This window comes from Phalaenopsis equestris, unplaced genomic scaffold, assembly GCF_001263595.1.
Source record: "Phalaenopsis equestris unplaced genomic scaffold, ASM126359v1 Scaffold000002, whole genome shotgun sequence".
Taxonomy (NCBI): domain Eukaryota; kingdom Viridiplantae; phylum Streptophyta; class Magnoliopsida; order Asparagales; family Orchidaceae; genus Phalaenopsis; species Phalaenopsis equestris.
The window spans coordinates 66,956,059-66,968,594 of record NW_018164444.1 but is presented as its reverse complement, the minus strand read 5'-3'; the positions used below and the strand labels follow the sequence as shown (position 1 = coordinate 66,968,594).

Genomic DNA, 12,536 nt, shown 5'->3' with positions numbered 1-12,536 from the left:
ATAGGACAGGTGGAAAAGTGGTATGTATGTAAATCATCCATTCTCTTTTCTTTACCGATGCCAAAAGTGAAAGTACAGAGGGAAGCCCTCATATTTCTCTCCTAGATTCTAGCCCCGAAATTCTGGAAACCCTCAACAAAAAAGATTATAAAAATCACGACTGTATAATGCAGGGGTACAACGGGCTCAACGACGTGTGAAGGGGGGAGAGTTAGTGAGAACTGAAAATTTTAGCTATATCCGGCCGATGCCAAATTTATAAATACAGATGTTTAAGGTGAAATGAAGTAAAAAAATTGGATTTATGATCCTGTATGATTTAACATGTCCTCATTTAAATTCGGAAGGATTTAAGTTAAAACATGCTTAAATAATGTGCAATATTTGCTCCCAATCATCCCTCAAATCCGATTTCGCCTTGGACTTAATAATACTTAAATCCAGATTTACAGGATTTATTAAATCCTATTTTAACTTAAATAATCTTTACAGCCAAATACCCCTTGAGAAAACAGCAATTCAAGTCAAAATGCCGCAAAAGCGGGATTTAAGCGTACAGTATGATTTAAGGGAGAAAACTGTTGGGCAAGATTGGAGAAATTTTGCATTAATCCTGCTCAAATCATCCTGCAAAAAAGCCTCTTAAACATTGGCTTAAAGCACGCAACAGCCATCCCCTTGAAAAAAGATGGGAGAGAAAATTGGAAGCCACAGGACTCAGATTAACCTAATCTCCATCACCAAGTAAGTCCAACCATTATCTCTACACCGGCGACGCACAGAGACAATGGTTTCCCGTAGATCAACGGGCCATCCAAGCTGCTCCGGCGCCAAAGCAAGAGAAGCATTGCGATCTTTGAAGCACCCTTGGAAGCATTTCTAAAGCGGATTAAGATCGCCCCAATTAGAGGAGAGATCGTTCGAGGATTAGGTCAAAGTAATCAACGGCCATGGAGGAGGCTGGCATTAGACCATCCTCTGCATGCCTCATACTTAAACTAATGTATAGGGTTTTCATTGCACGGCGATGTCAACTGAATAGATTAAACGGACATTTTCTTTTGGCTTATCAGTTGTCGGACTGAGAAAAGAAGAAAAAAGTCATGGAGAAAATCAACTCCCAATAACTTTAGACAGAGTACCTCGTTGCGGTGGTGGCTTGATGGGGAGAAAAATTTGCGCACGTAAGATGTACGCAGTGTTGCGTACGTCATGAAGGTTATTCAAAGAGTATTGGGGGTTATATCCGTGTTATACCCTCGGTAACCTCCCTATAACCTACCTATAACTAACAAATAAATTTCGCGCTTCTGTTTCATTTATTTGTATACCGCGTTATACCCCCTGTAGCCATCGATAAATTTATATCATCCAAATTTCGTGATACCGCACTAAACTCAAAATAATAATATACACTAAAAGTTATTTAAAACCTTAATTTGAGAAAATTTTCAACCAAATTGATCAGCTCGATGAGCTAGACACATCATACTAAAATTGATTCAATCAAGTCAAATCAAGCTAGACACATCATACTAAAATTGATTCAATCCAAGTCAAATCAAACTCAGATTTCAAATCTGAGGTGTTTATAGTTGATGCGTGCTCGAAAATTCGCTGAGGTATACAAAGAATCACCACATATATTCCGCCCTACCCATTTTCCAAAATGACCGAACTGCTAATCACCGAACAAGCAAATCCAAGCTCCTCTTTCCAACATATATTCCGCCATACCTACTTATCGAAGTGTTCAGATCGCTTTTCATCACCCAAACTGGCCCGATCCAACCAAAAATATTGTCTAATATTCAACACATAGATTTAACAATTTTCAAGGTTAAAGCCGCTGCCCAATACATCCTCACATTGCCGGCATTGGTCTATTCACCAAGAAGAGGATCTGTTCTCATTAAAACTGTCCCTCAAAAAAGAATCTTGTACCGGATTGTGTAGCATCACAGAATATGGATCGTGAGTCCCAAAAGGAATCAATACACACACACAAATATATATGCATATTAGATAGAGAGAGAGAGAGAGATAGAGAGAGAGAGAGAGAGGGGGGGTTGATTTTCTATGCCCCATATAGTTAAAACAGAACATACATGAATGACGTTTGTCAATGAATCAAAAGTATTGTGTAATACATATGTAAATCAAAAGTCAATCAACAACGTTTCTCAACTAGCACGTTCTAACATTTAAAAAAGTGCTTTCTTTTTCTTTTTCTTTTTCTTTTGGAGTAAAGCACCTCAGAGGTACTTTAATATATACAATCTATTAGGGGTGTAAATGAATCAAGCCGGCTCGAGAGCTGAGCTTATGAGCCACGAGCTCCAACTAGAGCTCAAACTCTTGTTTATTAAACGAGCTCTAGCTCGAGCATGTCACCACTCGACTCATTAGCTTGTGAGCTGGCTTGATTAGCCAATCCTTGGTAATTTCGATACATTATCCAGTGAATTTTCCAGTCATCTACTGTAAAAAATCTAATTTTAGTTCAAGCTTGCAAGCAGCACCACCTTTACGAGCCACGCTCAAGCTTGCCATTAGAGCTCGACAGCCCAAATATTAAAACTTGTGGGTTAGGAAAGTAAATATATAAGCATTAAGAGGCATGTATGTAAATATTTTTTAATTTCATTTCACTTTCTTTTCTCGAATTTGAGAAAAAAAACACTACCGAAAATTAGAAAACAAAATAGGATAACCGTTAAAAAAAATCATGGAAGCAGCGGTTAACCTCATAAATGACGTCATAGGCATGGGGCATCCAAGCTACTCAATTGCTATTACATGAGAAAAGTGCATATCTATGCATCTCCACAAAATAAATAAATAAAAAAGAAAAAATCACAAGGCACAGATCGCCTTCAAAAAATGCATTTCCTCTTCATCATTAAACAAAAACATATATTCAAAAAATAGAACTCCCGGCATATGAATTTTACCCTTGCGTGCCAACATAAGAATTAAACTTTAGGTGCTAGATATGTAAATGCATATGAATTGTATTGTATGTTTGTAAATTCCCCTTTTCTAATTTCATCTCTTTTTCTGCTCTTGAATCAGAAAAAAACCGTTTAAAAAAATAAAGGGACAAAATATGTAGTATCATTCAAAAGAGATAGTAGAGAAATTACCATAACTGCCATTAAACACAGTTAACTTGAAGAAACTTGAAGAAACAAGAGAAGGGATTGAAGAAACAAGAGAAGGGAGGAAAGAAAATAGAGAGTCGAACGCTAAGATTCACCTTTGTTCCATCCCATCAGGTAGATGATACACCCATTTTTCAGCCACCATGACACAAATGCAGCGGTAGCCTGCATATCAATGGGCCATCCAAACTGCTACACCGATTACAATATAATAGCGAAGCATTAATATCTCTGAACCACCATCAGATCCAATCTAATCAGATCATTGATCACAGAGATTGAGACTAATTGGATCAAATGAAAAGGGTTCAACTCAAGTAGGTTCTAGTAAATCCTTGTAGGATATGTCTATAAGGGTACTTAACTCAAGTATGCCATTGTAAATCATCTCATGATAGATCCATTAGGACAAATAATAACAATGAAAACAGACAATATCAAGATGTGCATGATACTAACAGTAAAAAACATAACAAATAGTTTAGCTTCCTCGAAAGATAAAAAAAAAATCTTTCGACCACACAACTAAAGCACGACTCATTTCTCAAATCTGGTTATGCATCTCAATTGCATTTAACGTTTCACCTTCATAAATTTTCTTAAATAAAAACACATACTGTAAAAATTGCTCGAAAATAATTTTAATTAAAAATTAACTATATACTTTTCCATTAGCTTTCCATGACTATAAAAGGAGATGAATTTTTTACAGGCTGTTTTGCATTAGCTTCCCGTGATTATAAAAGGAAATGAGGTTGACAATTACCTTAACAAAAACACAAAATATCATTCATGAGACCTATCAACAGAAATTTAGGAAAGAAAAGAATAATAAGTTCATTCCCATGCAATTTACACACAATCCGTTTCCATGACTATTAGATGATTAATGAGTAATGGTAAAACAAAAAAACAACACTCAATCACGACTACCAACATTGCTGCTACATTAAAGAAATTTCCAGTGTCTAGGTTTTAAAAAACAATAAAACAATGTTACTCTTTTGATAAAACCTTGAACTTTAGGCCAAAGCAATCGAACAAAAAGGTGGCGGTGCAATCGCATTCACCAACTATTTCACCCCGACGCAAAGAAGAAAGCGGCGTGCGGTTGTTAATTTTAGGCAAAGCTTTGTTCTATGATCAATTCAAAAGCAGAAATTCAAATAACCTTTAATTCAAAATTAAAAAAGCAAACAAGCATTTAATTCACCAAACCAAATAAATCATATGTACTCAATTCAATTTAATTTTTTGGACCCATTTATGAGAAAGGGGATGCAAAAGTGATGCCCAGGTTAATTTTTTGGCCCCATTAAAATTATGAAGAAAGTAATTCAACATAGGTTAAGATGTTATACATAGATTTCTCTCTCTCTCTTCTCCTCTCAGCTCTAACTCTCGGGGTGTGTATGCCAAAAGACAGGCTAGGCTTCAACAATACCATTTAATCCACACTTCAAATTCCAGCACAACTAAATTTAAAATTTATGGAGCGCCCAAATAACCAATTTTACTATCCCTTGGGAAAAAAAGCATTATCACCTTCAATGTTGGATTACTGCCAAATCAGAGAAAACTAGAGAGAGAGAGAGAGAACAAAGAAAACAAAAGCATTAATCACCTAAATACAAAAGAACTGTGGTTGATGACAAGGAGAATTAGACCCCATAGCATCATTTAAATCACAGTTTTCTTTGAAGATTGGCATTGTGTTCAATCTGCACGCAGAAGCACCAATCATTCTCCACCACTGATGCAAGGAATGCAAAGATTACCTGCACGTACATGGGCCGTCAAAGCTCCTACACAACATGAATGGGGGCAAAAGATCATCTACCAAGATGGATTTCATCAGCATCACCCTAAACAAAAATAAATTCAAGTAGAACCACCCCCCAGTGAAAACCCTCCCAAAAAAGTGGGGAAAGCCATTGAAAAAACTGCCAGAAACCCATAAACTTATGATTTTTCATTGAAGAGTGTAGTGTCACTGATGATTAACACAGATCATCAGTCATATCTCCATTGCCAAGTAGCATTTCAAAACATATCATTCAAATCATGGAAAATAAAGGGTACCGAGAAAGATTATAACATCTAATAGAAGGAAAAAATCTATCCACATTAAGGAACCAATCGGAATGTTTCTTATTCAAAAAAAATCAAGACTCATGCCTGATGATAAAAATCTGTTGATGACACATCAAGGCCCAAGTAGGTTGCTTGAAGATATAGAAAAGTCTGAAGGAAATGGGAGTTGTAGGCTCAGACCAGCCAAGTTTAAAAAAAAACAAACACATCAAGGACGGAAATCAGGCAGCTAAATTAGGAGTTTTTATAATTAAAAGCTTCCTTATTTTCAGTATCTTAATTTTGATTTATTTTCCTTTTAGCTGAATATTTAGATTAGGAACATGTATTATTAAGTTACCTAAAATAGATGATGCGCTTTATTTTGTACCTAAAAGAGATTGTAAGATTATTATTTAATGGAATGAAAGCAAAGGGAAAAGGCAATTGATCCTATTCAGTATTCAGCCTATTTTTCTCAAAACTTTGACATGGCATCTGAACCAAGTCAAATATTTAGGATATGAATCTTTGGAGTAGTTTGTTTCGCCTACAAGAGCTCATCTTGTATGCCTAAACCATTGTATGCCCTAACAGCATCCTCTGTGCCCAACCGCTCGATCTGTTCGATTGTTGTTCGTCTGCCGCTCGACTACCGCTCGATTTGTTCAACTAACGCTCGATTTGTTCGATTGGTTCCTTCTCTGGCCTCTTCGTTTGAACTTCGTCTTCAACTGCTTGCCCCAACTCCCAGACAACTGTTGTCATCTCCATCACATCTTCTCGATCCATCTCATCTCCGTCATTAGCGCCGACCACTACGCCTGCCTTTCAACTCTTCCTCTGCCGCCTCCAAGAATCTATCCACTGATCTCTCTCTAACTGTCGTCCTTGGTCTGAACTTCTCGTTCGCTCCGCCTTTTCTCGACCAGAATCTCTTTCTGACGCCACTTCTCGTCTCCGGAAAAAACTTATCCTACTTCCGTAACTATTTCACTCTAATCAACGCCATACTTGCTCTCTCCCTCAACTCACATCCCGCCTCCTTGTTTTCGCCCTATTTGGATTGCTCGACTATTGGTGCTTCCTCTAAATCTTCCATCCCTCCAATCCCCCGCTCGTTCTCTTCGAATGCACTTTTCTTTTGATCAGAGGAGCTTCATAAAATTTAAAATAGGAAAAGCTAAATGTTGGTGGTAACATAGAGTATGAGGTTTTGGGGAATATTGGCAAAGGGCCATGTGGCTCTACTCTTCTCGTGAAGAACAAGGTGAAAAAGAAGAAGTATGTCTTCAAGAAGATCAAATTTTCTCGACAGACAAATAGATGTCGCAGGTCTACTCGCCAAGAGATGGAACTTATTGTGAAGTGCAAAATCCATTCATTGTGGAATACAAGGATTCTTGGGTTAAAAAGGATGGTTATGTTTGTATTATGACTCGTCCCATTTGGATCTTCTTCATTAGGCATTGTTGTTTTTTTTACATCTTCGAGAGCTTCTTAAGCTTCGCTTCGTCCATTTCGGCTTCGGCTTCGACAAACTATAGATCTCAGACTTCGGCACTCTGAGGCTTCGACACTCTCAGTCTTTGGTACTTTCAGACTTCGACACTCAAGTTTCGGCACTCTTACGCTTCGGCACTCTCAAGCTTCGTCATTCTGAGGCTAAGGCAATCTCAGACTTAGGCACTCTTAGTTTCGGCAGCTTGTGGATTTTTGGTGCCGATAATTTTATCAGCTTTTTGTTGGCAAATTGATACTTCATGATCAGTCGACATCAATTTGAGGAGAGAGATTAATCAGGAATGACGGAAGTCAAGTAGCTAAATTAGGAATTTTCTATAATTATGTACTTCCTTATTTCCAATATCTTTATTCTGATTTATTTCCCTTTTAGTTGATTATTTAGATTAGGAACATGTATTATTAAGTTACCTAAAATAGATTATGCACTTAGTTTGTACCTAAAATAAATTTTAAGATTATTATTTAATAGAATGAAAGCAAAGGGAAAAAGCAATTGGGCCTATTCAGTATTCAGCCTATTTTTTTCAAAACTTTGACAGTTTAAAAAAAAACAAATACATCCACATCCTCTCTAATAATGACATGTACACAGCGATTACCTGCAGAAGATGGGCCATCCAAGATAATCCATTGCCACAGCATGACAAAAAACCAAGATTTATGAAGCACCATAAACTTTCATTTTTAAAACTTGAAATACACCATTTCCATTAAAATATAGGACACAAGTGTTAGAGATGTAAACCCATAAGAATTGTGTGGTATATATATATATATGTAAAATTCACAAATTTTATCTAATTAAAAAAGCACAAGGAAATTTAACATCATATGCCTCACTATATATATAATGAGCCAAAAATCCCTAAGATATGTTCATTTATAGAAACCTTAATCCCAGACGAAATTGTGAGTAATAAGGGATAACCTCTAGCATTAGATGACTCGCTATTGAAGTTTGAGCTTTCTGAAACTGATTTGAATCCAAGTTTGAACATGGTTCAAACCAATATCACTGAAATATTGGGTTATTTAGATATAAACCACACATCTCTTGGCTTTATTGTTCCACCAACTTCATAACAAATGTAAAAAATTCAAATTCAGTGTTAAATATGTAAATAAATAGGAATTGTGTTGTATTAATTTAAATGTACATTTCACATGTTCAAGTTTTCAGATAGATATTTCAAAGTTCTATTTAACTCCATCGACCAACATGATTAACTTTCAGTGTTCTAATAATGTGAAGATTTGGGTCGCATAAATATTATAAGCAAAGTTTAGGTGTTAGATATGTACATATATGGGAACAGATTGGTATGTAAAATAGCAGCATTTTCCGGCTAACACTTTCAAAATTCTGTAAACAGTTCAATCTTACCACGGAAAGTGGTTAAAAGGCAGCAAAAAAATTTCAGTAAAACGGAATTATGGTGACTTTCTAGAAAGCCATTGAAAAAGCTGCCTTGAAGAACCTACAAACTCTTTTTTTTCTTATGGTGTAAAGCACCTCTGAAGTACTAATACATACCATCTGAGTTTGGGCCTATACATAGTATATAAATATAGAGAGAGAGAGAGAGAGAGAGAGAGAGAATTTCGATTTCATATGCCACAAAAAAAGCCAAAATTGGAAAATTTAAACCATCGTAACCTTTCAGGCTAACCTGAATAATAAAATTTAGGTGTTAGGAATGTAAATACAAATAAAATTAAGTAGCATGCATGTTGTGAAAATCTGAGAAGATTTAGTTTTCATATTCACCTGTCTCATGTGGGCCTCCAAATCTTGGAATATTTGTTTAGGATGTTTTAGGAAATATTTGATTGAGCTTTTTCCCTTCCAATTTTATTTTTTTTCTTTTTTTGTATTCAGAATTATTTTCTTTCCTAATTTAGGCGAGATATATTTGGTAAGTTCCTTATTTATCTTCCTCTCCCCCTCTCCTTTCCAAAATCCTCGCCAACATCCCTCTCCGCTATCCCAGTCTTGCCCAAAATCATTTCCTTTGTGACCAAACCATAGTGATAAGAGTCACAATTAGAGCAAATCCCAAAATTCCCATCTTTCTCCTCCTTCCACTCCGTTCCTCCTAGAAACCATAGCTTCTTCAAATCCCAAAAGTTTGTCTTCCAACTGGATTAACTAAATCCAGGATTTAAGACAGCAAAAGAAAAAGGGAATTTAAGAACGTGTAGAATTTAAAAATGTCATTTTTTCTGTTTTCAGGATTTAAGTTAAATCCTGCTGAATTCTTGCTACCAAACAGCCCCGTAGAATGCAGAATTACTTGCATAACAATGAAAAACCTCTTAAGAGAAAAGGTTACAAAGGAAAGCGGGAGTTTGAGGGCTCAGATTCATCACCATTCCACATCAAAGCAGATCCGCGGATCTGCAATTCAGCGTTAACCTGCAAAAACAGTGATTTCCGGTATAAGCACAGGCCATTCATGCTCTTTTAACATCATCGCAATTAAATAGCTTATCAGCATTATGAACATCACAGAAGCCCCATCTGAACCATTCCTAAAATGGGCCAAGATCGCATTATGAAATGGAACTCATGTTCAATGCCCGTTGGAGAAAGAAAGCCAGTGAGTGGGTAACGGTTAACTACCTAGTAATCATCGGCCAATAAGGTTGCCACTCTCCACACGCCTCCTAATTAAGCTAATCAGTTAAAGTTTTTATCTCACAGAACTTTATTTATGCACAGGATTAGGAGTTCACACCACACAGAATTCGCAGTGGATTTTAATCCTCTCTGCAGAGATAGTGGGAGCCAGGACAACAGTTCGCCAAAGTAAAATAATAAGGAATGATTAAATTAAATTAAACTATTAGCTACATTTTATATGTCAAATGAATTCTGCTGATTAATACTTGAATAAATATTTTAAATTAATATAGAAATATAGCCACCCACACAATATAATGAAAAGAATTTACATTTATATTACAAAATTCTGAAGCATTTACATATCTACCAACCTAAGTATGAAGAAAAGCCTAAATAAAATGGGAGATTGGAGACTCGGATTAACCTTAGTTCCATCAAAATGCAGATGCATACAAGACTTCTCTACTAATGACACATATATGAAGCAGTTACCCGCGGTCATATATCATTCAAGCAGCACTATGACCATTGCTTTAGGAATTCAGAATTGATCCCTGAAGCTTCCTGTATGGCCTTCCACATATCACATGATCAGAAAAAAAATTACAACCAACAGAAATGAGAAAACAGCCACAAATAGATTTGTTAATCGAATGAATTTTATTTAAAAGGCGAGGTGTCACTCTAAACTGACCCATAAAATAAATAAATTTTCTTTGGAGGATGAGGTGTTACTCATTTAAATATAGCATCGATTCAGGTCTCATTGATCTTTTGGCATATACAGGAAGCTATATGTATGTATGTATGTTTGTTCCTACGTGTGTGTGTGTGTTGACGTGGGGCTTGGGGCAGCACGCCCCCCAGTTTTCATTGGGCAGAAATTATTTACAGCTCCCACAACTCTACCCCAGCCCCCACCCCACCCAACCCCACACCCCAATCCAAACCTGTTTTCGTTTCCCGCCTATCCATCTTCTATTTTTACATGTGTTGCTGCCCCAGGATTCAATTTTTGCTTTTCTAATTTTTTATTTCTGTCCAGCTTGCAGTAAGTGGCTGTTTTTCCTTCTAAGGCTGTATCCGCAACCTCCCTCTCCCTGTTGACGTCGCCATACTGGCTGCAGTTAGCCCAAAGACAGCAGTTCTGCTGTCTATTGCAGCTTCCAAACCCTCCTCATACCTTCCTTCCTCCCTTCTTCCCAGCCACAGCCCCAACCTTCCTACTGTCAAATTTCTGCCGTTTTCCCCTCTCACCTGCTGCCACTCATCCATGCATGTATATATGTATATGTATGTATGGAGGGATGCATATAGAAAGAGAGAGGAAGATTTACATACATAGCACTCCATTCTTGTGTATTTATATATCTAACACATAATCTTCAATTTTTTCGTATATATATATACCACCTTAATATAAATGTAAAAGGCAAATTTTAGGAGACTGGTGGGAAAGCAATACAGTTAATATTAGAGCTAGCTGGAAAGCAGCAACGAGATAGCACCATACAAGGACCTACAAAAACTCCCCTCTTTCTCCTCCTTCGGCTCCGCTCCAACCAAGAACTTAAATCTAACTTCTTCTATTGGATTAGAAAAAAAGCTTTCCAAAGAGTAGGGGATAAAAGAAGGAGTATCAATCAAAACATCATGGAAAAGCATTTACCATAAAAATTGCTCAACATATTTAACAAATCCATAAACTAATGAGGTTTTTTCAAGAATGAAGGATCACAGATTTATTAATACTGATCATCACAATTGTATCTTCATTATCATACGGCATTAGAATACAGATCATTCTAAGCAAGGAAAAAAAGGGAACCAAGAAAGATTACTACTGTGATATGCATTATCATACAGTATTAGAAACAAGAAAGACATAAAATGGGGTTTAGATCAACGACAGTTGCCAAGGTACCTCCACAAGCATTCTAGTAAAATAGAGAGCCAGAGAGTGGGCGAAGAGTAAGCTTCAAGGTCAGATAACTTACGAAGGTAACTCCACCTAAGGCTGTAAATGAGCCAAACACGAGCGAGCCCATGCTCAGCTCGTGTTCGGTTCGTTTATATTTCGAGCACAGAAAATGTGTTCAGAGAACACGAGCCGTTCACGAACAAAGAGTCATTTTGACAACCCTAATCACATAATCATAAGATGTTAAGGATTGAGACAAGATTTAAAACATCATTTAAATCTAATTTAATAATTTTTATTCTATTTTCTTAATTAATACTTTTAATTGATCATAAATTTTTGTAGCCTTGTAGTCAAATAATTTTTGTGAAAATACTACTTTATATTTATATATATATAAATATATATAATTGATTAGTAGTATTTCGAGCCAAAACGAGCCGAACACGAACGAACAAAGATTGTTCGTGTTGTTTCTGTTCGGCTCGTTAACTTAACAAACGAGCCGAACACGAGTTGTTCGCGAACAACGAGCTGTTTTGACAGCCCTACCTCCACCACCGCCATTGCATGAAAAAAATGGAGATCCCAGAAGCACCCTTAAAAGTGACAAGATCAGATTACATGTTGAATTTAATCATTATGGTTGACTGACACACTCAGAGAGATCGAGACAGACACATCTTTAAAAACAATATTCAGAAGTTTCCAATTGCGTTTCAAATGCTTGATCTAGCTTTTATTAAATTCAATTTGCATCAATTTCACCATTTTCAATTCATCTTGTCGAGATGTTAAATTTCTGAAATCAGAGCTCAGATTATCTCAAATTTGAATATAGAATGTTTTTTTTCTCACCATGCCTAAAGATTCATGACCGAAGATAAAATTGACGCATCAGTTATATATCATCAGTATATATATATAAATATATATATAATTTTATGAAGTCAGCCAGCCAACAACCTTTTCCCCACTCGCATATTCTAGCACAGTACAAAACATTCAATCTCAAAGCAGAAAATTTTTAAACAGGAGATGAAAATTACAGTCAACAGCATTGTGGCTCTGATTACTAAAGACTATTATTTAAAGAGCGAAACAATAGAAGAAAAATTTATAGATATTATCAGAGATTCGGTCTCAATTACCTTGCAGCATTAGCATACAGATCAATCAAAGATAGATTAAGGGAAAAAAGAAGAAACTATATTGGGGCATTTAC

The 12,536-nt window shown here is 36.3% G+C and overlaps 1 long non-coding RNA gene across 2 annotated transcripts in view; it reads right to left on the bottom strand.

Annotated features, from left to right (window-relative positions):
* Positions 1-12,536, bottom strand: part of LOC110025157 — a 67,421-nt gene that overhangs the window by 38,581 nt on the left and 16,304 nt on the right. The window contains exon 3 of one of the 2 annotated variants that reach the window (XR_002294094.1): positions 8,652-9,180. The exons of the other annotated variant lie outside the window; for it this stretch is intronic. This is a non-coding gene — a long non-coding RNA (uncharacterized LOC110025157). Of the gene's footprint in view, positions 1-8,651; positions 9,181-12,536 lie in introns of those variants that run through there. 2 annotated transcript variants of the gene reach the window in all.